Genomic DNA, 27,067 nt, shown 5'->3' on the forward strand with positions numbered 1-27,067 from the left:
CGATAACCTCCGAAGAGATATAAGGCCGAGCTTCTTTTACAATTTGCGTCGTGCTCCTCTTGATTTTCCCTACATATTGGCCGGACGGGACCTGCATGATTTATGCCGACTCCGAACGGCATCTGCAAGGCAGATGAGTTTTCACTGAGAGCTTTTCATGGCTGAAATACACCCGGAGCGCTTGCCAAACACTACCGAGGGGCGACCCCGCTTAGGAAAATTTTCTTCTAATTGAAAAACCTTATTTCTAATATTTTGATGTTGCTTTGCCCGGGGTGTGAACCCAGGGCATACGGTGTGGTAGGCGGAGCACGCTACCATCACACCACGGTGGCCGCCAAATGAAAGTTGCTCTATATAAAAATGTATATGTATGCACAGAGTTGCAAAAAAAAAATAATAATTAGCCAACTAGACAGCCAAAAAGAGCTAAGCAAACAGCGAAAAAGTAAGCAAACCATTCACTTTGCGGTGTCTCATATTAACAATGCACAAATCGCAATCGACAAATGTCTTTCAGCATTTTAATGTTACAGCCGCTAATATCTAACGGCTGCCTAATTGCGCCAAAGCTTCATAAAATAAAAATATAGAGTTAAAAAAATTAAAATTAAAAAAAAAACTGATTTAAAAACATCTGGCACACAAAACCAAAAGAAATAGAAATAGCAAACAAATAATAAAACAAAAGCGGCAAAAACGAAATGTAATAAACAGTAAAACAAACCAAATATAAACAAACTAAAAATACAAAATAAAAACAATTTAATTTATATTTTTATTTCTCATAAATATTTTTACAACTTCTATGCCAAAATTTTAAAATCAAAGTTCAGAAAAGGGCATATTTTTCGCTGACTTTTGTCCATTTATATAAAGTAAATGTTAAAAATTGTTTTACTTTCTTTTTATACTCAGCTGAGCAGAGCTCACAGAGTACATTTATTTTGTTCACATAACGGTACCCCGTAACGGCATAAACTAATTGAGATAGATATAGACTTCTATATATCAATAGCCATGCCCGTCCGTCTGTCCGTGAAAACGATAACTTGAGTAAATTTTGAGGTATCCTAATGAAATTTGGTATGCAAGTTCCTGGGCATTCATCTCAGATCGCTATTTAAAATGAACGAAATCGGACTATAACCACGCCCACTTTTTCGATACCGAAAATTTCGAAAAAACGAAAAAGTGCGATGATTTATTACCAAAGACGCATAAAGCGATGAAACTTGGTAGGTGGGTTGACCTTATGACGCAAAATAGAAAATTAGTAAAATTTTGCACAATGGGAGTGGCACCGCCCACTTTTAAAAGAAGTTAATTTAAAAGTTTTGCAAGCTGTAATTTGGCATTCGTTGAAGATATCATGATAAAATTTGGTAGGAACGTTTCTCCTCTTACTATATGTTTTCTAAATAAAAATCAGCATAATCGGATGACGAACACGCCCACTTTAAAGAAAAAAATGTCATACAAACACATTCCAGGGTTACCCTAGGTTCATTTTCCTACATAGTGATTTTCCCTTATTTGACAAAGGATGAAGGAAAATCGTTCCAAAAAACGTCACCCTTGGTCTACAATTTCGGACTCATAATTAAGAGCGCTTCGAAAATATTCCAGAGGTGATTTAAAAAAAATCATAAAGAAATGCGTTCAAATTTAACCAAATTTTCATATTAAAAAAAAAATCGAATAAAACGAATTGATAGCTAAAGAAAGATAGCAAAGGCAAGTTGCTACAGATTTTAGTATTACCATTTGTATGTATCCATGAAAAAGACAATTTTGTCTCCAAAGCTCTCAGCTGACTATGTAATGTTCGGTTACACCAGAACTTAGCCTTCCTTACTTGTTATTTTCTACTGTTTAGTTCTAGGTGGAAAAGGGTAGTGCCTTATTTATTACAAGGTGAAAAACTTACTTTTATTAATTCAAAATACATACAATAGTTGTATGTGTATAATATATACTATATCAGAAAAATATGTCAAGCTACATTAGTTTTTAAGCTACTTGAAAATTGTTCATATATACCAAGTTTGAATGTAAGTGGATGCAGTTCCAAGATTGCGTCTCAATGGGAAGTCCCTTGAAAATTGATCGCAAGATTCTCCCCAATCCGTAAGATTTTTCTTAATATCCCAATTCGTGCGCCCCCCATCGACACTTTTTGTATTATGTTTTATACTGTCATCGGCCTCTGAATTAAGTTTGAAATTTCAAGTCTCTAGCTTATCGAGAAGTTAGTTAAATTCTCATCTAATTATTTCGATCCGTGCGCCACCTAACGAAATTTTTTCCATTCGATACTTGTCACGGTGTTTTAACCTATATGTGAAGTTTCACGTTTATAGCTCAATGAGAATTTACTTAAAAATCGATTGCAAGATTGGTATTAAAAATACGGACAAACATTCAACCGACCTAATATAAAGGAAATAAAAAAGAGTTAAAAATAAAGATAAATTAAAAAGAAATTAATAGGAAAAAATGTCAATAAATAAGTTATTCCGTTAATAAATCCAAATTAAACAAAAAAAATTATATCAGCTTCATTACGAATGCATTAAACGTTAAGTGGTTCAACAGACAGCAACAACAAACTGAGCTATCAAATACATATTAAATAACCAAATAAGTTGTACAAAAATAAAACGAAAAAATACAAAAATATTCGACAAACATAATAACGACAACAGAAATAAAATATGCACATTTTGTTTTAATACATTCAATTAATTTATCATTTGCCATTAAGCATTATTCATACATAAATTTTGCTTCTGCTTGATGTTGTCGTTATGTTTCAGTCATTAAGCTGCTTTACTAGTCACTACTTGTTCCACCAGCTTAAGTCAGTTTATCGATGGTGTAAAAATAGCAACAGGAAATTAAAAATTTGATAAATTGTTGAGTGCGAGTATCAATAGCTTTGAACGGAACAGTGAGTAACACCACCACCAACAACAGCGAACGCAACAAAGTATCAGTAACGGCTGCATTGACACATTTTATCTTTCGTTTTCGTAAGATATCATCAGACAAACACGTTTGAGTATGACTTCGTTTAAAGTCAGGATTGTCTATCTGTGTGAAATATTAAACATATAATTACGAACAAAAAAATAGCAACAAAAGATATTAATAATACCCGCGATCTTAAAATCAGTAGGCCGATATAACAACAAAAATTGATATTAATAAATTTTATAAATTGTACTCTTCTTGAAAAACATGCTCAAAAACGTTTTCGAAAAAATGGGTGGGAATTTTTTACTTAAATTTTTTAGAAGTTATTCGAGTATGCAGCTTTGTTACCCCAATGTATTTTAATCCGACAAAGTAGAGCTATAAATTTGAAAATTTTTTTCCGAAGGGCGTTTAAGATTTCTGTCTAAAATACCACTTAGAAAAAATTGTAAAAAATAAATACGAATTTTCTGAGACTTTGATCTTGTACTTTGCTAGATGAGAATAGATTCGGCTAAGAAGCTGATAACTGAAATAAAATTCTGAAAATTCTACATACAAATTTTGAAGTATTTTATGCAAGCCTTAACAGCAGTTTTATTTTAATTTTTTTTTTTTTTTGCACTAAAGCTGCTGTTAAGGATAAAAATGTATTTCGCGATCTGAAGAAGACGGATTAGAGATCCGCCAAACAAAATGAGGTGACATGTAAACTCTTACTTAAAACTCACCTTCCGGACTGGAGCAGACTATGAAAAATCACATATAATAGCATGCTTGCCGACCATGGGTGGTAGAGAAAAAAGCCTATCAACGAAACTTACCACTGTTTGTCTACCTTCAGTCCACTCACGTCACCAGGATCAGATGGAGTGTATCCTTGTCTGTTACAGCAGGGAGTAAAAAATATAGCTTTTCTAGTGTTCATACCAAAGCCCGGAAAGCCCGAGCAGCTGCCCTCGTCACATCAGCCATTTAGCCTCAGTTTGTTTCTCCTTAACTCTAAACAAACGTACTCTATGTGGGAATCAATTTGCCTATCACGTCAGGAAAATCCTCTCTGTGTTTTAATTGACATCTAAGGGGCTTTCGACAACACGACACATTAAGCTTTTGAACATAAAGAGAAAAAAAAATAGTTTGGAGCTGGGAGGGGCAACTGAGTCAAGTGTGACCACTAGGGGATGCCCTCAAGGGGGTTTATTCTCCTGTCTTGTGGACCCCAGTTACTGAAGTCCAATGGATTTGACACACAAGGGTATTCAGATAAGAGTAATCTGCATCACAGGGATGCACGAGGAAACGATATCCAATGGAACGCCCTGCGTCATAGAAATGAATGAATAAATTAATATTTTAAAACACTATTGAAATCAATTTAACTAAGCCGTATTAAATTAACATTAAATATTATGGAATTAAATACATTCTCATCTTCTTAAGCTAACCCAACTCGATATTTTATAAAAAAAAACAAATGTAATTAAGTAAATTTGCCCGTATTAAATTGACATTAAATATTGTGCAATTAAATATTGCGCTCTCCCTTTTCGATTGGGCTGGAGATGTTGGGCTAGATAAGGGGTCCTCAAAACGTCGCTCTAACAAAGCAGAGACTCTCCCATCTAGGTGGCGTGACTCTTAATTCTCTCGTGATATGGAGTTTAAAGCCTGACGATGTAGTTAGATACATTAAAGGCTGAAAGGTAAAGAACAATAGAGCTTATAAAAATAGGGCTCTATATGCACACAGCTTGGAACGTAGAAAATATGAAAAGTATTGAATTAAAAACGTATTTGTATGGTTAAGCATGCCAAATCTGCATGAGTATATATGAAAATAAAATAAATATCAATACTAAGCTGACGCAATTTGCCAATACTATTAATGGACCAGTAAAAACATTGTATTGCACATAAAATTATGTTACGTTTTAGATATTCAAGATATAGTTTATGTGGGCAAGATGCGGTGAATATTTCCAGATACCTACTCGCAGTTTCGGCCATTCACGTTTCCTCATCGATGAATGAAAAACTTTGGATGATTGTCTAGCATCAATTTTAAACATACCTGAAAGAAAATAAAGTGTATTTTTAAAATAAGTAGTTTCGTTTTTATTATTATTTTTTTTTTAATAATTTAAGTAGAAAGATAATATATTAGGGTAAGTTTTTGAAATGCATCGTATTGTTATAAATCAGTTCCGATAATCGTTAAACTGATTTAAGGACATCTTGAAATATATAATTATATTTCAAACTAGAGTACCCAGCAAACTTCGTTCTGACCGAAAACTGGTTTGCCTACATTTAAAAGTGGACATACCTTTTTTTCTTCACTCTCTATCCCGTTATTTTCTACTTTATCTGCCATTTTTCTCCTCTCCATCTTTTCTTTTTCCGGCTTCCTCTCCTTTATATATTTCCCTCGCTCTTTCTCTAGTTTTATCTCAACTTCCTACTCCCACTTTCCTTCTTCTCCCCACCCCTTTTCTACTTTTCTTTGGATCCTCCTTCTCTTTCTCCTGAATGCGATTTCTCACAATACGTTTTCAAATAATAAGCTTGTCAAGGAATTACATCTGTCCCAAATTTCAAGCAAATCGCACCATACATTAATTTTATTTAGAATAGGTCGACCCCTGGTTCATTTCCCGGAATGAAAAATGTCTCACAATTGAAATATAAAAAATTAACAAGAACCAACAATTCAATTTATTTAAAGTAGGTACATTTAATGTTGAATATAAATATAACCCTACAATTAATGTATCATCCCAAATTAAAATCATGTCTCGCTTCTTATTTGTTCTATTAATTAAATCATAGATAACTGTCGTAAACTCTGCTAATTTTGGTATATATCGATGGTAATAATTAACCATACCAATAAATTTTTGTGCCTGCTTAATAGATTTTGGACGATCAAAATTTCGAATGGCTAAAACTTTTTCTTCCGAGGGCCTAATTCCCGTTTCAGAAATATTATGTCCTAAAAAGTCAACATTTGTTACGCCAAAAGTACATTTACTTGGTTTTATATTTAAACCGTACTCCGTGAGGCGCTGAAATAGTACGCGAAGATCTTTGAAATGTTGTTCATTTTCGCTTGCCACTAAGAGATCATCAATATATGTAAAAACAAAGTCTAAATCATTAACTACTTCATTAATAAACCGTTGAAAAGTTTGCGCGGAGTTTCTAAACCCGAAAGGCATTCGTACAAATTCAAACATGCCAAAAGGCGTAGTAATTGCAGTTTTATAGATATCCTCTTCTACCATTGGAATTTGGTGATAAGCTCTTACCAAATCTAGCTTCGAAAACAATGTGGTAGTCATTAATTATACCACTATTTATTGTACACGCACTATTTTATTTTTATAAAATATCTTTATTATAATGACTCCTAAATGTATGCTAACAATTTGTTTTAAAATTTTATATCAGAATGAAAAATTTTGAAACAATCATTTCAAAATTGAAATATAAAAAATTAACAAGAACCAAAAATTCAATTTATTTAATGTAGGTACATTTAAAGTTGAATATAAATATAACCCTACAGTCGGTCCCTGGTCCACTTTCCGAAAAGAAAAATGTTTTCAAATGAGTCACGGAAGTACCCCTATACCAAAATCTAAGCAAATCGCAACATACACTATTTTTATTTAGAATAGGTCGAACCCAGCGAATCGCATCATAAATTTGATTTTTTGAAAATGGTTACTCCTTGGTCCACTTCCCGCACTAAATTGTGAATTTAAAGCATCCTCAAATTCCTTTGAACACACGAATAAAGGAGTTTAGGCACAAACATATGTACGTACAGAAGATATATGTATGTATGTACATATGTATATTAAGATAACTGTAGTCTCTGTAAGGGGTTTCTTGTAACTAATTCTGAGAGAGTTTTCAAATTTTGGTTAAAATTTTTTAACGGTGTAAAGACCCTCAAATAAACAAAAACATGAGTGCGTCCATTACATTTGATAATCTCTACCTCTGCTAAAATGTTGCAACTTTTAGTTATGAGTAAAAGCGGAGTCATTGGTGCCGTTAGTCGTATCGCTGTAGTCATATCCCTAACGTAATCGGCTGTTTATCGTTACGACGGAAACCAAAAACCAATTGGTTGGCCACGATACGGTTACGACCTTAGCGGCACCGATAATCGATTGCATTGATTCCCATAAGGTTGGTCGAATCAGCTGTTATAAGGTTACCGACACGGTTACCGATAAAACACCAGTGTCTGCAGCTTAACTCTCTAGAACGAGGCATCGCTTGATTAGTATAACAGTAAATTTTTATTTGGCTATTCAGCTAAAACATGAAAAAATGTTAAAACCATAAAACTCAAGGATATTGCTTAAACCTTTTTAGGGAATTTCAAGCATATACAAACAATAAATAAAGAAGAATTCGTTTATTAAGTAATCTAACTTCAATAAAAAAAAATACAGCGCATGACCATAAAAATTTAAAAAAAGCGATAACAAATCAGCAACAAACTCTGTAAAGAGCAAAAAAAAAACAAGTTAAGGTGTCTAAGTTCGGGTGTAACCGAACATTATATACTCAGCGTGAGCTTCAATTGTACATTTCATTTCAGATAAATTACTTTTCTACATAACACGTGGCACCGCCCGTTTAAAAAAAATGTTTCCCCATTTCATCTTACAATAAAACTTGATAAGTGAAATACCATTGACTCAAAACTATTTTTTGCTAAGTTATAGCTTAGCTTATAGCTAGTATTCTGACTGGACACTGCCTTCTGGCGCCACATGCCTTTAAAATAGGCTTGGTCAGTGATAGCAGATGTAGGAAGTGCGGGTTGGAGGAGGAAACGATCGAGCACGTTCTGTGCTCTTGCCCTGCACTTGCCAGGCTAAGACTCCAGCTATTAGGAGTGATACAGCTGTCAGATCTAGAAGCAGCAAGTGGCTTAAGTCCTAGGAAGCTTCTAGTATTTGCCAAGAGGACGGAGTTATTTTATAAAATAGGGCAAAAAATAATAAATGGTAAAAAAATCTTTAAACAATTTTTTTGAACACATTAAAAAATTGCAAAAAAAAATTTAATATTCGAAAAAAAGAAATGAAATCAAAATGTTCAAAAAAAATTAAATAATTGAAAAAAAAGTTAAAAAAAAAAAAATTAAATAATTCACAAAAAAAACAAAAGTTCAAACAATTTTTTCCTTGAAATAAAAAAAAGAAAGAAAAGAAATAAAAAAGCCGAAAGAATTCTGACATAATTCAGATTCATGCATCAACCCGAAGATATCTGGTCCCTTACAGCATTTTTAAATTTTATTTATTACTTCACACTTTGTCCTTTTTCCCCAAGCCCCATCGTTGGCTTCTGTCGCTCTACCTGCTTATGCAAATTAAGTTATGAAGCACTTTGTACAAAAACAACAAACGAACGAGAAAAATTTTTTTATGAAATTTTTACAAGCTCAACAGAAAATTATGACGCTGACAAGATGTTGCTCAAAAGAGTTTATCTGATTAGAAACATTGCCAAGTTAGGTTGTTGTTGCTCCTGCTGCTGCCTGCCTGCCTGTGCGTAGCTACATGACCTACAATTTAAACCTCCAACACTAACAAACTCATAAACTTGCATACTGGGTCTCATTTTGAGTCAGCTACTGCGCACCAGCTTCTCATTGCTACTATTTAACAGATGGCCAATCTCAAGATTTACTATCTTCTAAATTTTTATTGCTTACCGAATTTGGAATATTTTACTACTTGATCGTACTTGACTATTCAGTGTAGAAGTGCTAAAGTTAATATATATCTGCATATTTGCATGTCAACTTTTTATTGGATTTGCTATGTAAACTTTGCCTATTTTTATACTCAGCGTGCTTTGCACACAGAGTATATTAACTTTGATTGGACAACGGTTGGTTGTACAGGTATATAGGAATCGAGATAGATAGACTTCCATATATCAAAATTATCAGTATCGAAAAAAAAAATTTGATTGAGCCATGTCCGTCCGTCCGTCCGTTAGCACGATAACTTGTGTAAATATTGAGATATCTTCACCAAATTTGGTACACGAGCTTATCTGGACCCAGAATAGATTGGTATTGAAAATGAGCGAAGTCGGATGATAACCACGCCCACTTTTTATATATATAACATTTTGGAAAACACAAAAAACATGATAATTTAGTAAATAATACACCTAGAATGCTGAAATTTGACATGTGGACTGATATTGAGACTCTGGATAAAAATTTGAAAAAAAATCTTAAAATGGGCGTGGCACCGCCCACTTGTGATAAAATCAATTTTACAAATATTATTAATCATAAATCAAAATAAGGAATGCTTTGAAGAAAAATTAACGAAATCGGTTAAGGACCACGCCCACTTTTATATAAAAGATTATTAAAAGGGTCGTGGACGAATAAAATAAGTTATTTCTTTGCAAAAAAGAGCTTTATATCAATGGTATTTCATTTCCCAAGTGGATTTATAACAATAAATAGGAAAAACTTCAAATTTAAAAAAATGGGCGTGGCGCCGTCCGTTTTACGACTAAGCAATTTTCTATGTTTCGGGAGCCATAACTCGAAGAAAAATTAACATATCGTAATGAAATTGTGTACACATATTTTCATAATAGCAGAAAATATTTCTAGTAAAAATGGACGGGATCGGTTAAAGACCATGGCAACTTAGATATAAAACAAGTTTAAAAGGGTAGTAGACTAGAATAATAAGCTATAGGTAGGTTGAACTGGCCGGTCCATGAGGACCTCACATAGACTGATTGAGTCCGTAGTGTTATCAGAAGTTTGTTTTAACGACCAAACTGATTTATTACATTTTTAAACATTTATTATTTTTTGCCCTTTTTTATTTCTAAATATTTTTTATGTATTTGTTTTTTGCAATATTTTTTACATAAATTTTATTTTAATATTTTTTACATTTGTAGTTATTTTTTTTCATTTCTTTATATTAACCCCATTTTGAAAGGGTCAATAAACCTCTTTTTATTCGATGGGATTTTATTTCCTTTTTTGATATTATTTTTTTTAAACCTTTTTTATTTTTTGAAAATTTTGATATTTATTTTTTAAATATTTTTTATATTTATAGTTTATTTTTTTATTTCTTTATATTAACCCCTTTTTACTTTTTTTTTTTATTCTATGGGATTTTCTTCCTTTTTTTTGCACTTATTATTTTTTGAATATTTTTTATAATTACTTTTTATGTTATATTTATATTTATCTATTTTTTTTTCACATTAACCCTTTTTTTATTCTATGGGATTTTCTTTCCTTTTTTGTACTTATGTGTATCAATTTTTTTAATCTTAACTCGATTCTCTTTCATACTTAATAAAAGCCATAATAAGTAATTATTTTAAGTTTTTTATTGCATTATTTGAATTTCCAAAAATTTTTCTATTTATTTTAGATACTTACTTTTTTCTCTTTTTCTTTAAATGATTTGAGATTTTATTAGTTAACCTTTTTCTTACTTTTCGTAATTGTTTACATTATTGGAAGACAAAAAAACATACAAAATCACAAGAACAGACCCAACCAACACACTACAGCGAAAAAACAACAAAATAGTCGAAGACCTTTACAAAACAAAACAAATCAGCAAAAGAGAGAAACAGCAACTAACTTGCACAGCCGCCGCGGCACCAAGATTATATGGACTGCCGAAAATTCATAAGCCGCAGATGCCCTTACGACCCATTTCCTCCTCGCTTATGGTGCCCTATCAAAATTTATCGGAAAAACTCTTAAGCAACTTATATCTAATAATCATAATGTGGAAAATGCATACATTTTGAAAGATAGATTAAGCAATATTAATGTTTGTGAAGAAGATATACTAGTTTCGTTTGATGTCGTGTCGTTGTTTATAAATATACCTATAATGTTAGCAATTAGAATAATAATGAGAAAATGGGACAAAATTCAACACACAACTAACATCACAAAAGCAAAATTCCAACAAATACTTGACTTCTGCCTCAGAGAAAACAATTATTTCATGTGCAATAACAAACTATACACTCAAACTTTTGGAATGCCCATGGGAAATCCGCTCTCACCAACAACAGCCGATATTGTCATAGACGACCTAACTGACAACACCATCTCGGAGATAAACAACAACATAGTATTGACATTAAATTTATCACCAAATATGTAGACGACATTTTTGCAATAGTAGGTGTATTTTTTTCAAGCGAGCTTGAAGAAAACGCTTCAACTAGCTAAACAGTTTCATTATGCAAAAACCGTACAGATGGTGGAGGTTTATCAGCTAATTGTTACTTTTTTTCGCTGCTATGACATTTCTACTTCTAGCGCAGTATGTTTTTCACACTCAACCAGAGAATTACAAAAACAAAATACATGAAATGCGTGTGTTTTGTATGTATGTCACCCTGCCGTCACGCTGTTATTTTGTTATTTTTGTTTATCTGCACATTCGTATGTTCATTTCATTCGCTCGTTAACAATAGTGCTCTATTTTTGAATATGCAACACTATACAACACTATCAATCAGGTCGACAATTACCTAAGCGGTTTCAACTGAAAGCGCTTAGCCAACTCAACTAGATTACTTTTTATTGTTGCTTTCTATGCAATTCAGTAAGCTAGCTAGTGTTTTAATTGTACTAGTTAGCAACGAAATACAGCTAGTGAAACGCAGACGTGAATATAATCCTCGAGACACTAAACAAATACCACCACAAACTACAATTTACAATGGGATTCAAGGGGTTGTGTAGCGCAATATATAGCTTCTCCAACCCAATTGTCAACCTCACCTTCGAGCGGCGAATCCCGTTTCACTAACAGACGAGGCTCTGGCGACCCCAAGCTCCTCATGGAACTTGGGGGTGGGGAGGGAGGGATGGCCTGAAGGTTTAATGTGGCCATATAAATCGTTCCCGAGATGGTCGGGCCAGCACCTTAATGGTGCTGTGTTACCGGAGCGTATCGGATCTGTATCCGACAAAGGACCATCACATCGATAACACTCCCCAAAGCCTTCGGGGAGTAACCTAATCGCTACAACAACAACAACAACAACAATTTACAATAGAAATGGAAGAGAATGAGAGCATCTGTTTTCTAGATGTTCGCATACACAAAGCCAACAACAGTATTATTTTAAATTGGTACTCGAAGCCAACATCCTCTGGTCGCCTCATTCATTTTTTATCCTCACAACCAAGAAAGTATAAAATCAATACAGCGAAGAATATGATACGAAAAATAATGACGATTAGCCACGAAAAATTCCATGAAACTAATATAGAAAAAATACACACTATCTTGAAAAATAATAATTACCCGACCATTTGATAATAAAAGAAATATTACAGCGTCACATATATCCCAGCTTAGTACAATAGACCACAACATACTAAAAGAACAAAACATCACCTTAGCCTACAAATCCAACAACACATTATCCAAAATTTACACAAGAACAAAAGATCCAATAGACAAGCTACAACAAAACAATAGGGGGACTCATGATAGCATATAAACTTATAAGGTGTAAAATTATATCCATTTACACACGCGGTTATATGAACGCACCTAGTAATACTCTTGATAAACTTGATTGTTTTTCAGCTGTATTATTTCCAAAAAAATTTTTTTGATTGTTATACAAATTAAAAAATACCAAGATTAAGTGAAAAATCAAAACTAAAACGCCTTTACTTGCTGATGTTGGATATTTTTGATGAAAATGCCGTCTGTAATGTCTGCAAGGTTGCATTCCTTTGAGTTTACCGCGTTTACACAATGAAATGTGCGCGTAAATTTATACAAATTGTGTAAATGATTTTTCATACAAAATTTGACAGCTCGTGCGTAAACTAGATAAATTTATACGTTTACACACTTTATAAGGCATTTATACGGTTACATGAGTGATATGTAATGTGATATACAAAATAGAATGCAATGGAAAAGAGAACGAAAACTGTGATAAGATTTATATCGGAACTACGAAACGAGAGCTTGGTATACGAATAGCCGAACACAAAGCAGACGTGAAAAAACAAAAGCCAAGCACTGCGCTCTCCCAACACATAATAAGCAGTGGCCATACAGCTGATTTTAACAAACCCCAAAATTATTGATAAGGAAAAACGAGAATTGACCAGATACCATGGCGGAACGATACAATGTGGCAGCATGGCGACATACCTACAAACATAAATAAAAATTGCATGTACTTTGTTTTTGTAAATTCAATGGACAAATGTGTAAATCGTACTGCGCCGGAAGTTGATGTATCAAATCAAATAAAAAAAGCTTATAATCAACTGTCCCATGCTGCCACCTTGTATCGTTCCGCCATGCCAGATACAGATTGGAAAGCTTGCACATATTGAGAAAAAGAGAAAAGACGATCAACAAAAAAGAAGACTACGACTGCATAGGCGCTGCATACATGTTATGTTTAAGTAATAATTTTAGTAATGAAAAAACTACAAGGTGGTACGGATGATTAATCTTTAAGTGTTCATACTGTTTATTGTTATTGTAAGTGAAATTGGTTGTTCTACATGTTAAATGTCATGAATGTTTATTCATATATAATAATGTTTGTTATCTTTTTATGAAAAATAAATAGGGTAGCCCCTAATGATGCTGGAATATTCAGCGAAACGTTGGGCAAGAAGGTGAAATAAAGCGTTTATTTGCACCAAGCATAATTAGGTCTAACTAGCCTATGATCCTTACTAATGTAATTGTTTATTATTATTTTATAAATTATGTACACATTGAATTTTTAGTTTTGCTATTTCTTCTCCTCTTTTTATTTCATTCAAATAAACTTTTTTAATCTTATTTGATATATTTTTTATTTCTTTTTCTTAATAAACATATTTTTTATCATAATTTTTTTATATTTTTGTTTATATATTTTCAATACCCTTTTATTTCTTTTTCTTAATTTTATGTAAATCATTGCTTTAATTTTTGTTGTTTGCTCTTTAACCCAAATATGCCGATGGTACTACATGTAGTACACCTGTTATTTTCAAAATATTTCGTAAAGATTAATTTGAACTAAGTAACCAACCTGTCGCCGTGCTACTGTACAAAACAGGCATCATAGTTGGCTTTGAAAAAGGTTTCTGTTGCAATTCCTTGATTGCCTTTTTTAATATCAAAAATGCGAGTTTTGTGAAATTGTCTAAATTGTGAAGATGTCGCGTAATCGGTAAGAAAAAAATATTTAAGCCCATTTTGTTTTGTTCTGTTTTTTGTATATTTTCATTAAAAATAGTTGTAGAAATTGAGGTACACCAGTAGCGAAAGTGTAAAACCCAATGTGATTTTTGTTGATTTATTTGCTGGCGTAACATATGTAGTGCGCTCGGCACTAGAGTACAAAAAAAATTCTTTTCTTTTTTTAACTTTAAATGAAATAATAAGTACTCTAGAAGAATAAAAACCTATATAACCAAAAATTACTACTTTTCCCTTGTGTATGTGCCGAACGTACTACATGTAGTACACCCTACAAAATCGTTTGAATAATATTTTTTTTTAATTTATATGAATTTTTAAAATATTTTATGTTAAAAGAACGATACTAAAAAAATTGGAGGCCTGTCGGCATACTTGGGTTAAATTCTAGTAGTTGCTTAAAAAATTTCTTTATATTTATTTTTTTATCATTTGTTTTATAATTAGAGATTTTTTTGCTATTTTTTAATTTATATTTTTTTTTAATTTTTTCTTTACTTTTTTTTTTTTTTTTCTTATATTTTTGTTAATTTTTTCTTATTTTCTTATATAGTTTTTTTTTTATTTTTTATTACTTTATATATGTTCTTGGCGGTCGCCTTATTTTAAAGTTTGTTCTTTTTAGTTTGTTTGGCTGCACTTATAATCAAAAAAGACTTGCTGCTGAAGCCGTGTTGCTTCAAAACTTAGAACCGGCTGTCGTGAGGCCGTTAGTTTGCTCAACAATTGCACTTGTTACACTTACAAATAACCAGTTATAATCAAGGTTTTAAAGCCTTTAAATTTTCAGGAAACGTATGAAAGATGAAAACAAAATCACTTGTAATAAAAAATGGAAGTATAAAACTACATAGAGAAGGTAATCACTGAAATTTGTTATAAACACCTAACATCACTATCATACCAAGCAACCAGCGCAGCCCTCCACCACTAAATTACTTACTCTTTAGCTTTCCGGCATTGCTGACATAAAACAGACGTTTTCATTGCTTTGCTTCTGGGCGCGTGAGAAATAGGACAAATTTTTGATCGCAACGACAAACCAACTAAATAAAAATATGTACTTACTATGCACAAGCATTTGAAATATTAAATGAATGAAGGCAAACACAAAGCTACACGACAAATGCACGCTGACTTCACCACATTCCGGTTGACACAAATTTCTTTTTATTATTGAAAATTATTACAATCTACAAGCGAAATGCCTTTCAGCCATATACATATGTAGCATGTCAGTATTTACATATACATATACATACATATGTAACTGAGCTCCATGTGGAGGTATTCTTAAAGTCTGTGAGTTGAACTATCAAGTGTGTTACATTGTGAAGCTAACATAAAACTCGGCAACGACACAATTTAGAAGGGGACTTCTGTGGCTGATGATAGACGCTCTCACGCCAATCGTCCACAGCTTTGTTAGCTTCTCTAACGCAAACATGAAATTATTTATGCATTTTACCAAGGTTTATGAACAACTGTATCTTGGAGACATGATGCCACTGCCATGCATACCGATCACAAATCAAATATACTCATCACTATATATTTACTAAGGTGGCAGACCTCTAATAGGTCACGGTTTGGGGGAATTCGGACATTCAAAGGTGAACATGGTTGAGTTGGGAATAGTTTCAGAAAACTTTTTTGATAGTTTCATAACTATTTCGGGATCATTTCGAATTTGTTTCGAAAATGTTTTCAGGATCATATCAATCATTTCATAACTATTATGGATTGTTTTTTTTTATCTTTTTCGAATATTTTCAAAGCTGGTTGTGTTCCGGACCGTTTCATCACTATTTCGGGATGGTTTTTTCCAGCATTATGTCAAGAAGATAATTATTTGGCTTAAATAGTTCACAACGAGAGCAACTAAATCCAATTAACTCTTTAAAATCAATCAAATGCAAATTAAATATATATATCCATATATAAAATATAACGAAAACTTTAAATTTGTTTGGAGTGTGGCAGTACGAGTTTTAGTTTCAGAAGCAATGTGGCGCAAAAATTTGGCGTAAAAGAGGAAACGATTGTTGTTAAAAGCGCGTTATGCTATTAATAACAATAAATTCAAGTCAAATCGTATGGATTCAACATATTCGTATGTTTGTCTACTTGTTATTGTTTTGGTGCTGGTTTTTTTTTCTTTTGTTTTAACATAAAAGCCCAAATTTTTGCACGAATCTGGTATGAAATGTACATATTTTGAGAGAGGAAACGTTCGACCGGCATTTAAAGCAAACAAACAGCGTGGAATTTCGGATCTTATAATAAACAATTCAAAAGCGTTGAATGTGAAAAAGTCAGTTGTTTATTAGCAATGGAATTTTTTTCTTTTAAATATTTAACATTGCTTTAGGTGAGTTTATTTGCAATTAAAATTAGTGTTGTTTGTCATAAGAGAGATAAAGCTCTTAAAGCGCTGGCGCTAGCTGTTAATTAAATAAATAAACAAGAATGTTAAGTAGTTTAAAGTACGAACATATCGCACAGTTACACATGTACGAAGATCTGAAAGAGTTAACTTAAAAATTTTGACTTTTATATACATACTACTGTTTTCTTTTACTAAATACCGACCGATCTGTATAATCGATGCAATGATAAAAAGAGTTACCAATAACCTGACACATTTTTGTTACAGACTCAAATTCCTATCGCGAGTTGTTTTGTTTTTATATTCATTTTTTTTTAATTTGATTTTTCTTTTGTAAATTTTTTTTTAGTTTTATAATTTTTTTTTTAATTTTCATAACTTGTTTTACTAGTAATTTTCATTTCATGTCTTTTTTTTAATTCTATATATATTTTTTTAATTTTATATTTTTTTAATTTTTAATACAAGTTAAATCTAACAATTTACAATATTTTTTTAATTTTTAAATATTGTTTTTAATTTTTATATATTGTTTTTAATTTTTATATATTGTTTTTAATTTTATATTTTTTTATTTAATATTTTTTTTTATTTAATATTTTTTTAATTTAATATTTTTTTTTATTTTATATTTTTTTTAATTTTCACAATTCCGTTCTAATAGTTGTCACTTTTTTTAAGTATTTGTTATTTTTCTGTAACTTTTTTCTTTCTGTAAATTTTTATTTTTGGTTTTTTTTTATAATTTTTTTTTTTTAATATTTGTTATTTTTCTGTAACTTTTTATTATTTCTGTAAACTTTTGTTATTTCTTTTTGCTTGATTTTCTTATTATGAGTTTTCATTTATCATTTTTATAAATAAAGTTATTTTTTATTAAATTTTTTCCTCTATGTTTGTTAATATATTTTTTTATTATTTCTAAATTTTTTTTATTTCTTTTTTTTTTTTGTTATTTTCCTAAATTTTTAGAATAGCTTTTCTGTTTTTTAATCATTTACTTTTGTTATCATTAAAAAATTTTTTTAATTTTTATACAATTTTTTATTATTTTTTCTTAGAAAGTCTTTCATTTATTTTCGTTTTAACTTTTGTAATTTTGTTTTTAAATTTTTGAGATTTTTTTTAATTTTGTAAATTTTTTTATATCGTTTATTTAAAATTTTCCCATCGTTTTTGTTTTTATTTTTTTATTTCATTTCTATTAACTTTTGTATGCCTGTAAAATTTTTGTTTTATTTTCCTTTATTATTTGTTTTTTTTTTTACCTTCTTACTTTTCTTATTGTTTTCATTTATTTTTTTTCTTTCCTTTAACGTTTTTTTTGATAGAATTTTGTTCTTTATTATACTCAGCTGAGCAGAGCTCACAGAGTATATTAACTTTGTTCGCATAACGGTAATCTGTAGCGACATACACTAATCGAGATAGATATAGACTTCTATATATCAAAATGATCTGGGTGAAAAAAGAAATTCATTTAGCCATGTCCGCCCGTCCGTCCGTCTGTAAACACGATAACTTGAGTAAATTTTGAGATATCTAGATGAAATTTTGTATGTAGGTTCCTGGGCGCTCATCTCACATCGCTATTTAAAATGAACGAAATCGGACTACAACCACGCCCACTTTTTCGATATCGAAAATTTCGAAAAACCGAAAAAGTGCGATAATTAATTACAAAAGACAGATAAAGCAACGAAACTTGGTAGATGAGTTAAACTTATGACGCAGAATAGAAAATTAGAAAAATTTTGGACAATGGGCGTGGCACCGCTCACTTTTAAAACAAGGTAATTTAAAAGTTTTGCAAGCTGTAATTTGGCAGTCCTTGAAGATATCATGATGAAATTTGGTAGGCACGTTACTCCTGTTACTATATGTGTTCTAAATAAAAATTAGCGAAATCGGATGACGAACACGCCCACTTTTAAACAAAATTTTTTTTAAGTCAAATTTTAACAAAAAATTTAATATCTTTACAGTATAAAAGTAAATTATGTCAACATTCGACTCCAGAAATGATATGGTGCAACAAATTACAAAGATAAAAGAAAATTTCAAAATGGGCGTAACTCCGCCCTTTTTCATTTAATTCATCTAGAATACTTTTAATGCCATAAGTCGAACAAAAATTTACCAATCCTTGTGAAATTTGGTAGGGACATAGATTCTATGACGATAACTGTTTTCTGTGAAAATGGGCGAAATCGGTTGAAGCCACGCCCAGTTTTTATAGACAGTCGACCGTCTGTCCTTCCGCTCGGCCGTTAACACGATAATTTGCGCAAAATACGATATATCTTAACTAAACTTAGTTCACGTACTTATCTGAAGTCACTTTATCTTGGTATAAAAAATGGCCGAAATCCGACCATGACCACGCCAACTTTTCCGGTATAGAAAATTACGAAAAATTAAAAAAATGCAATAATTCTGTACCAAATATGAAAAAAGAGATGAAACATGGTAAATGGATTCGTTTATTGACGCAAAATATAACTTTAGAAAAAACTTTGTAAAATGGGTGTGACACCTACCATATTAAGTAGGAGAAAATGAAAAAGTTCTGCAGTGCGAAATCAAAAGCCCTTGGAATCTTGGCAGGAATACTGTTTGTGGTATGACATATATAAATAAATTAGCGGTACCCGACAGAAAATGTTCTGGGTCACCCTGGTCCACATTTTGGTCGATATCTCGAAAACACCTTCACATATACAACTAAGGGCTACTCCCTTTTAAAACCCTCATTAATACTTTTAATTTGATACCCATATCGTACAAACACATTCTAGAGTCACCCCTGGTCCACCTTTATGGCGATATCTCAAAAAGGCGACCACCTATACAACTACTACCACTCCCTTTTAAAACCCTCATTAATACCTTTAATTTGATACTCATATCGTACAAACTAAGTCTAGAGTCACCCCTGGTCCACCTTTATTGCGATACCTCGAAAAGGCGTCCACCTATAGAACTAAGGCCCACTCCCATTTAAAATACTCATTAACACCTTTCGTTTGATACCCATATTGTACAAACAACTTCTAGGGTCACCCCTGGTCCACCTTTATGGAGATATCTCGACACGGCACCACCTATGGAACTAAGGATTACTCCCTTTTAAAATACTCATTAACACCTTTCATTTGATACCCATATCGTACAAACACATTCTAGAGTCACCCCTGGTCCACCCTTATTGCGATATCTCGAAAAGGCGTCCACCTATAGAACTAAGGCCCACTACGTTTTAAATAATCATTAACACCTTTCATTTGATACACATGTCACACAAACACATTCCAGGGTTACCCTAGGTTCATTTTGCCTAATTGGTAATTTTCCCAAATTTTGTCTCCAAAGCTCTCAGCTGGGTATGTAATGCTCGGTTACACCCGAATTTAGCCTTCCTTACTTGTTTTTGTTTTATTTTATTTAATAGTTTTTTATATTTTTCTTTTATACATATTTTTTTTCAAAACTTTTTTAATTTAAACTTTTTTAATTTCAATATTTATAATTATATTTTAAATTATTAAGTTCTTTTATTTTTTAACTTTAAGGATAAGCTTATTCTTATTTGTTTAAATTTGTTTCCATCGTTACATTTTTTTTAATCAAATTTTAAGCTTTTTATACTACTTTTTTCAGAATAAATTTTTTTAATATGATTTTTTTTTATTTTTTTATTTTCCCTTTTTCAATTTTAATATTTTTTCAATATAATTTTTTTCAATATTTACACAAATTTAAATTACTTGCGCCATTTCTTTTTAATAATAATCTTACAAATAGGTACAATATTATCTTTATTTATGCGACACATTTTTTCGTGCAAATAATGTGTTAATTCCCCTATATTCCATATAATCTACACAATGTTTGCTTTGTTTTTTTTTTTTTTTTTTTGTAAATTTTTTTTTTTTCAGTGATGTCACCTTTTAAAAGCAATTTGTCGATGTTGTTTTGTGTTTTTTTTTTTGTGCTTTTTGATAAAAACACATAAAATTACTCGCTTTAAAATGAAGCAATTTCGTGTGGAATTAACAGGTTAAACATGCTAAATTCTTGTGAGTGAACAGATCTGTATTCATACGCTTAAATGGTCAAGGTTAATTTAATTTTCATGTTAGCATAATTTTGATACACATTAAGTATTGTTTAATTTATTTATTTTAAAAATTTGTATTAAATTTTTAGATAAAAACGTAAATGTAAAAATGTGTTAAATATTTGCGCATGAAATTCCAAAAATTACTGCACGTAAAATTGCATTTCTCCATGTGTGAAGTGCCGACTTGAGTTAAAAGCATCATTAAAGTTCCGGCTCATGCAGGAAATTCGGAGGGATTCCGAAAAACGCGCTTTTACGCGAGTTGAAATAAAGATTATATGATTTGGGTACCTCATACACAAATAAAAATTCAAAAAATTCAAAGTGATAACTACATACATATTCCACTTATATTGGTATTTGGGAGCTTTGCACTTCGCATGTTTTTCCCATCTAGTTTCGAATGTGGGTGACATTCTCCTCTTCAGCCAGCTAAATCCGTTAAAATTTGCGCACATCAGACTATGCGATCAAGCACCGGAAATTTGCGTACAACGATACAAAGTAAAGTGAAATGAAAATATATGAGCGAATAAAAAAAGTGAAAGTAAATTCGCTGCGCGCGTGAATATAGCACCTGAAAGGGATTTGTTGCTCGTCGATTATGCATGGGAGAAGAGACACGCACCCGGCGGCAGTGACAGCAAAAAGGTTGTTGAAATTAAATATGCTTTTGAAGATGTCAAAGGGTCGGATGGGAAGTGAACGAAAAAAATTTTATGAATTTGTTTGTGTTTGCATTTAGTGCCAATAGCACCTTTTACGAATTGAACTCAAACAAGGGCAAATGAAGAGGTAAAATGAGCGTATTGAAATCAAAGCATTTAATGCATCACACCAAACGAGTAGCAAAAAATATTTCTTTTTTTTTATGTTGTTATGTTACATACAATAATATAAATACATACATATAACAAACAAACAAAAAATTAAATGAAGAAATTAAAATAGTTAAAAATAACTGCAATATAAGATGGCAGGCTTTGAACGTGAACAGCGACAAACGGAAAGCATATTGTGATACAATCTACAAACAAAGCTGACAGTAAAAGCTCCCATCACAAAATCGTATAAGCGATGATCTTATTTAATAGTATACACTGAAAGAAAAAGACTGGTAAAATCAACCGAAAGACGGGTCAATTCAACCGAAATTTCTGTCAATTTTTATCCATCGCAACAAGATGTTGAATCAACTGCGCACAAATCGTTGATTCGTAATTGATCGTTTTAGTAGTCAAATGAACAAAAAAAGTTGTTGCGGCAGCTTTGTACGAAAGTACCTATGTTGCGGCATTTTCAAGGCAGATGAGTTTTCACTGAGATATTTTCATGGCAGAAATACACTCGGAGTGCTTGCCGAACAGTGCCGAGGGGCGACCCAGCTTAGGAAAATTTTCTTCTAATTGAAAAACCTTATTTCTAAAATTTTTTTGTTTCTTTGCCCGGGGTGTGAACCCAGGGTCTTCGGTGTTGTAGGCGGAGCACGCTACCATCACACCACGGCGGCCGCCATATACATATTGTCACGGATATTAACATCACTAAGTTATACCATCACTAAGGCGATGCCAAGGCCACGATAAGCAGTATTTACGTCAATAATCAAATCATGTATACACATATATAAGGCAGCCGAAATATGTCACACACAGATGCATTTACTTATACGCCTATGTATGCGCGAGAGACTGTAAACTACAAACATTCACATAAATAATTCAATCATTATGTATCTACATAAACGAATAAATAATTGCGTCTACACATATGTACGTATACGAGCAGCGGAGCGGCAATGCACAAACACATGCATATATCAAGAGAGAGCAATAATTTGTGCACGTAGTTGTGGCTGGCGATTTTGTAGCCGAACTAACTAGTAACTTCTGGAAATCGAAGAGCCTAGAAGTATGCAGCGTAAACTATAAAAGCGGAACAGGCGAGTAAGAAGTAATTCAGTTTGATTTGAGTTGATCAGCAATTACGACTAAGAAGATATCTAGCGAGCAATACCAGTATTATTTTGATTAGTGGAGTTTCATTTGAGCTATCAGTTTGGTTATTAAGCTATTCGTTGCACAGTTTGAGTGTTATTGTGAAGCATTTTAATAAAGGCCATTTTTCCATTATTCAATATTGGAGTTATTTATTCAACAGTTTAGCGATACGAACCTAGCAAAAGGGGCAAATAAGAGGATTTGCAGCAAATTCGTTACAATATGTAAATATGTGCATACATATAGTACACAGCATACATAAGTACAAAGTAGAGAGCGCAGTGAGCGTAAAAACCTCTTTGAAATTTGCTCATGTATTGACTGTTGATCGCTGTTGAAATGACCAGTGAGATCAGTTGTGTTAACAAAAAAATCAGTTAGATTGATTAGGAATCTGTCAATTTTACAGAATTTTGTTAACTTAAGACCGATAATTTCTCTTCTGTTGAAATTACTAAACTAATTTGTTCGCTTGACAAAGAACTCGGTCCAATTAACCATAATTCGATCAATTTCACCGAATATCCGTTAAGTCAAGAACAACAGAACCGATTTGTTGATTTTATTAGCACCATTTCTTTCAGTGTACATGTGAAAGTTTGGACGTTGGATTTCCAAGACCGGTATCGTGTTATATGATCACTCACGTAAAACCAATTTCACTCAAATAAAAAATATGAATCTGTCATACCGCTTATAAAGTTGTTTATTTAACATAAATCTAATGAGTACGTTTTGTCACTATGTAGTAAACATGTTGTCATTCAAAGGATTCACCATTTCAAAGCTATTGTGATATAAATTCATTCCGATAACTTATCCTATAACACGATACAAACCCAGATGTTTGTCTTTGTGGCTTGAATCACGCCAAAATAGCTGAAAAGATTTGGATGAAGAGCCGCTGTTCCCTAAAATTGCCTAGATCTCGATCTATATGACCAAGACATAAAATATTATTATATAAGCTTTGGTGGTTCGGTGGAGGACGACAAGTTATTTTTTTGCAATTTTATTATCTGTTATTTATTTAGTGAGCTGTATGTTATTTTTTTTTTATTTTTTCGTAGAACAGAGGATGCAAAGCATCTGTTATACCTAGAATGTATGTATTTAAGTGAGGGTGAGCACTTGTGGCTCTGAGAGAAAAGCTTCCTTATTTGGCTGTGAAAAGGCTGCTATTCGACCATAGAATGTATTTAACTGGGGCTCTGAGGTATTGGCAGCGAGTTGAGCCAACTCATTTCGCGTTGAAAACTCCTGATTTGGCATACAAATTTTGAACGATGTCTTAAGAATATTTCACTAATTGAGAATTACAAGCGCACTCAACGGTTAATGAAACAAACGAAACAAGAAACATGTTCATAGTTCAAATCACATACCCAATTATAGTTTTAGGTAAAATTGACTCAGAGTTATGCCGATTTAAGAAGTGTCTTTTCAAAGTTCTTCGCCTTCATTTCATATGACCATATACTTATTAGTATTACTTACTTACTTAATTGCAGCTTAACCGTTTAAACGGTTGTGGCCATCCAACAAGGCGTAGCAGTCGCTCCTTCTCTCTGCCAACCGGCGCCAATTGGTGACACCTAGGCAGTTTAAACCGTTTTCCACCTGGTCCTTCCAGCGGAGTGGGGACCGCCCTCTTCTTCTGTTTCCATAGGCGGATTCCGATAAAAACACTTTCTTAGCTGGAGCGTCATCTTTCGTTCGCATAACATGGCCTAGCCAGCGGAGCCGCTGCGTTTTAATTCGCTGGACTTTGTTGATGTCTGCATAAAGCTCGTACAGCTCATCAATAAATCTTCTTCAGTACTCGCCAACGCGTAGAGGTCCATAAATCTTTCGAAGAACTTTTCTCTCGAACACACTTAATAGTATTAGTCAAGATCAATATACTTACAGTTATAATGATGAAAGTAAAAGCTGATTGGGACGTGGGACCACCTCCCTTTTCCAAAAAAATATATATATATCCAATATATATGCAATAGATTCATCAAAATCTCCACCTCGCCGTTTTGCCGGAATTGAGTAACAAAGACAATTAAAAAATTTTTAAAATGTAACTTTTCCTAGGAAGCGTTGGACCCCCTCCCTCTCTTTCACAAAAGTATAATATATCTTTTCAGACTCTCTTTCAGACAAAAACTAATATCTGGACATGGAAACATCAAAATTATTATCATTTCGAGGTAATTTCAAGATCATGTGGGGAATTGGGTTTAAAATTTAGATGAAAATGAATGCTCAAACTTTATTTCAGTTTTTTCTTGAAGAAGTAATTTCTTCAAAATTTTTAAGCACCAAATTTAAACTACTGAGGTTTGTTTAAAAACCAGACGTGTATACAAGTTTCTATATTAAGATTTTTGAAAATTTTTGGTTTTGTTTTAAATCCAGAAGTGACTACTACAAGTTTCTATTTTTAGATTTTTTAAACTTTTTTGGTTTGGGTTTAAAACAATTTGGATATTTAAGGCGTGAGAAAACACATTAGTTAGTATTGAGAGGTTTTTAATTGAGGTGAAATTTATGCTCAAATTTCTAATCGCGCAGTTTTCGGTTACATCGGATTCTTTTCTATACGTCTTGAGATTGTTTTGTAGACTGTGATGGGATTGTTTTATGTAGCCCGATATGATCCTTCTATGTTTTACCATGTTCCACAGTCCTGATAAACCGCTATTATTATTTATTTTTCCGTTTTTGAATTTGCCTCACTGTTGGTGTGAGATTAAGGCATTGCATTACCCAAGCCAACCTTTTACTAACCGTTGATGACACGGTCTCAAATTAGTATGGTTTCACTACATTTTGCATTCAATAACATTGAGGTCATATCCGAAATATGCGGAGACATCTTGTCTCTACTTTGACACCTTTCCGGACTAATTAAATATCTAGTAACCCTTTCGAAACTAATTTTTAGCTTTTTGGGGATTGTTTTCGGAGCAGCGTTAAAATCTAATTTATTTTGGTATTACTTCAGAAACTTAAAATGTCAGAAATATTTTGGCCTATTCTCGGGATACTTTCTAAAAATTGTATTATCTTGAACTTTAAAGTTGTGTTGAGAGGCGTTCTCCGGTTTTTTTGCGCATCGTTTCTATTTTTAAGACCATCACTGTATGTTGTATTTATTTATTACATACAAACGAATAAGATTATAAAACATGTAAATACTTATGTACTACTTTACTTTTCTGCGAACTTACTTTCTTTGCGTAAGGTAGAAATTAATGAAAATTAAGTAAACAAAAGTTATGAAAGGTAATACAAAATTAAAAAAAAAAACTCACTTGTAAACAAAAACAAATGGCAAATTATTTTCGCAAATGTGATATGTTGGAATGGGGAAGATAGGACGCGCACTGTTGAACAGAAAGTTTCTTACTTTAATTTGCGGAAAAGTTAAAAAGTAAAATGTAGACAAGTGCTACATGAACAAGTAAGGAAGGCTAAGTTCGGGTGTAACCGAACATTACATACTCAACTGCCAAATTACAGCTTGCAAAACTTTTAAATTACCTTCTTTTAGAAGTGGGCGATGCCGTGCCCATTGTACAAAATTTTACTAATTTTCTATTCTGTGTCTTAAGGTCAACCCACCTACCAAGTTTCATCGCTTTGTCCGTCTTTGGTAATGAATTATCGCACTTTTTCGGTTTTGTGGGGCGTGGTTATAGACCGATTTCGTCCATTTTAAATAGCGATCTGAGATGAGTGCCCAGGAACTTACATACCAAATTTTATTAAGATACCTCAAAAGTTACTCAAGTTATCGTGTTTACGGGCAGACGGACGGACGAACATGGCTAAATGAATTTCTTTTTTCGCGCAGATCATTTTGATATATAGAAGTCTATATCTATCTCGATTAGTTTATGCCGTTACGGGGTACCGTTAAGCGAACAAAATTAATATACTCTGTGAGCTCTGCTCAGCTGAGTATAAAAAGGGCAAGGAGCGAAGCAGCGGATGGTTGGATATTTCAAATACCAAGGTAGCGTAAACAAAAAAAAAAAAGAACATATGATACAAAAAAGGAAAATAACATTAGCAAGCAAAAAATAGCAACAAAAATTATTTGCAAACTGTATTAGTTGTTTTATTTCGTTGACTAAAAAAATACAAAATTTTATAAATAAAACCAACACTAAAAAATATTTCGAAAAAGTTCGAGTATTCGAGGAACTTTTAAAAATCCTCATTAAAAACGAAATCTCGAAGTCCCAATAGGTGCGTGTCGATTTAAAAAAAAATTATTTTCTCTCAA

The 27,067-nt window shown here is 32.3% G+C and overlaps 1 protein-coding gene across 5 annotated transcripts in view; it reads right to left on the bottom strand.

Moving 5' to 3' along the window:
* Positions 1–27,067, bottom strand: part of fwd (phosphatidylinositol 4-kinase beta fwd) — a 351,706-nt gene that overhangs the window by 293,556 nt on the left and 31,083 nt on the right. The window contains exons 1-2 of one of the 5 annotated variants that reach the window (XM_067789778.1): positions 21,122–22,292; positions 4,974–5,053 (exon numbers count right to left, since the gene is read on the bottom strand). The exons of 3 other annotated variants lie outside the window; for them this stretch is intronic. The gene's annotated coding sequence lies outside the window, so the exon portion shown is untranslated. Of the gene's footprint in view, positions 1–4,973; positions 5,054–21,121; positions 22,293–27,067 lie in introns of those variants that run through there. One more of the 5 variants, XM_067789777.1, reaches the window with a different exon arrangement.

Source organism: Eurosta solidaginis, chromosome 5, assembly GCF_040869045.1.
Source record: "Eurosta solidaginis isolate ZX-2024a chromosome 5, ASM4086904v1, whole genome shotgun sequence".
In the NCBI taxonomy this organism is placed as follows: Eukaryota; Metazoa; Arthropoda; class Insecta; order Diptera; family Tephritidae; genus Eurosta; species Eurosta solidaginis.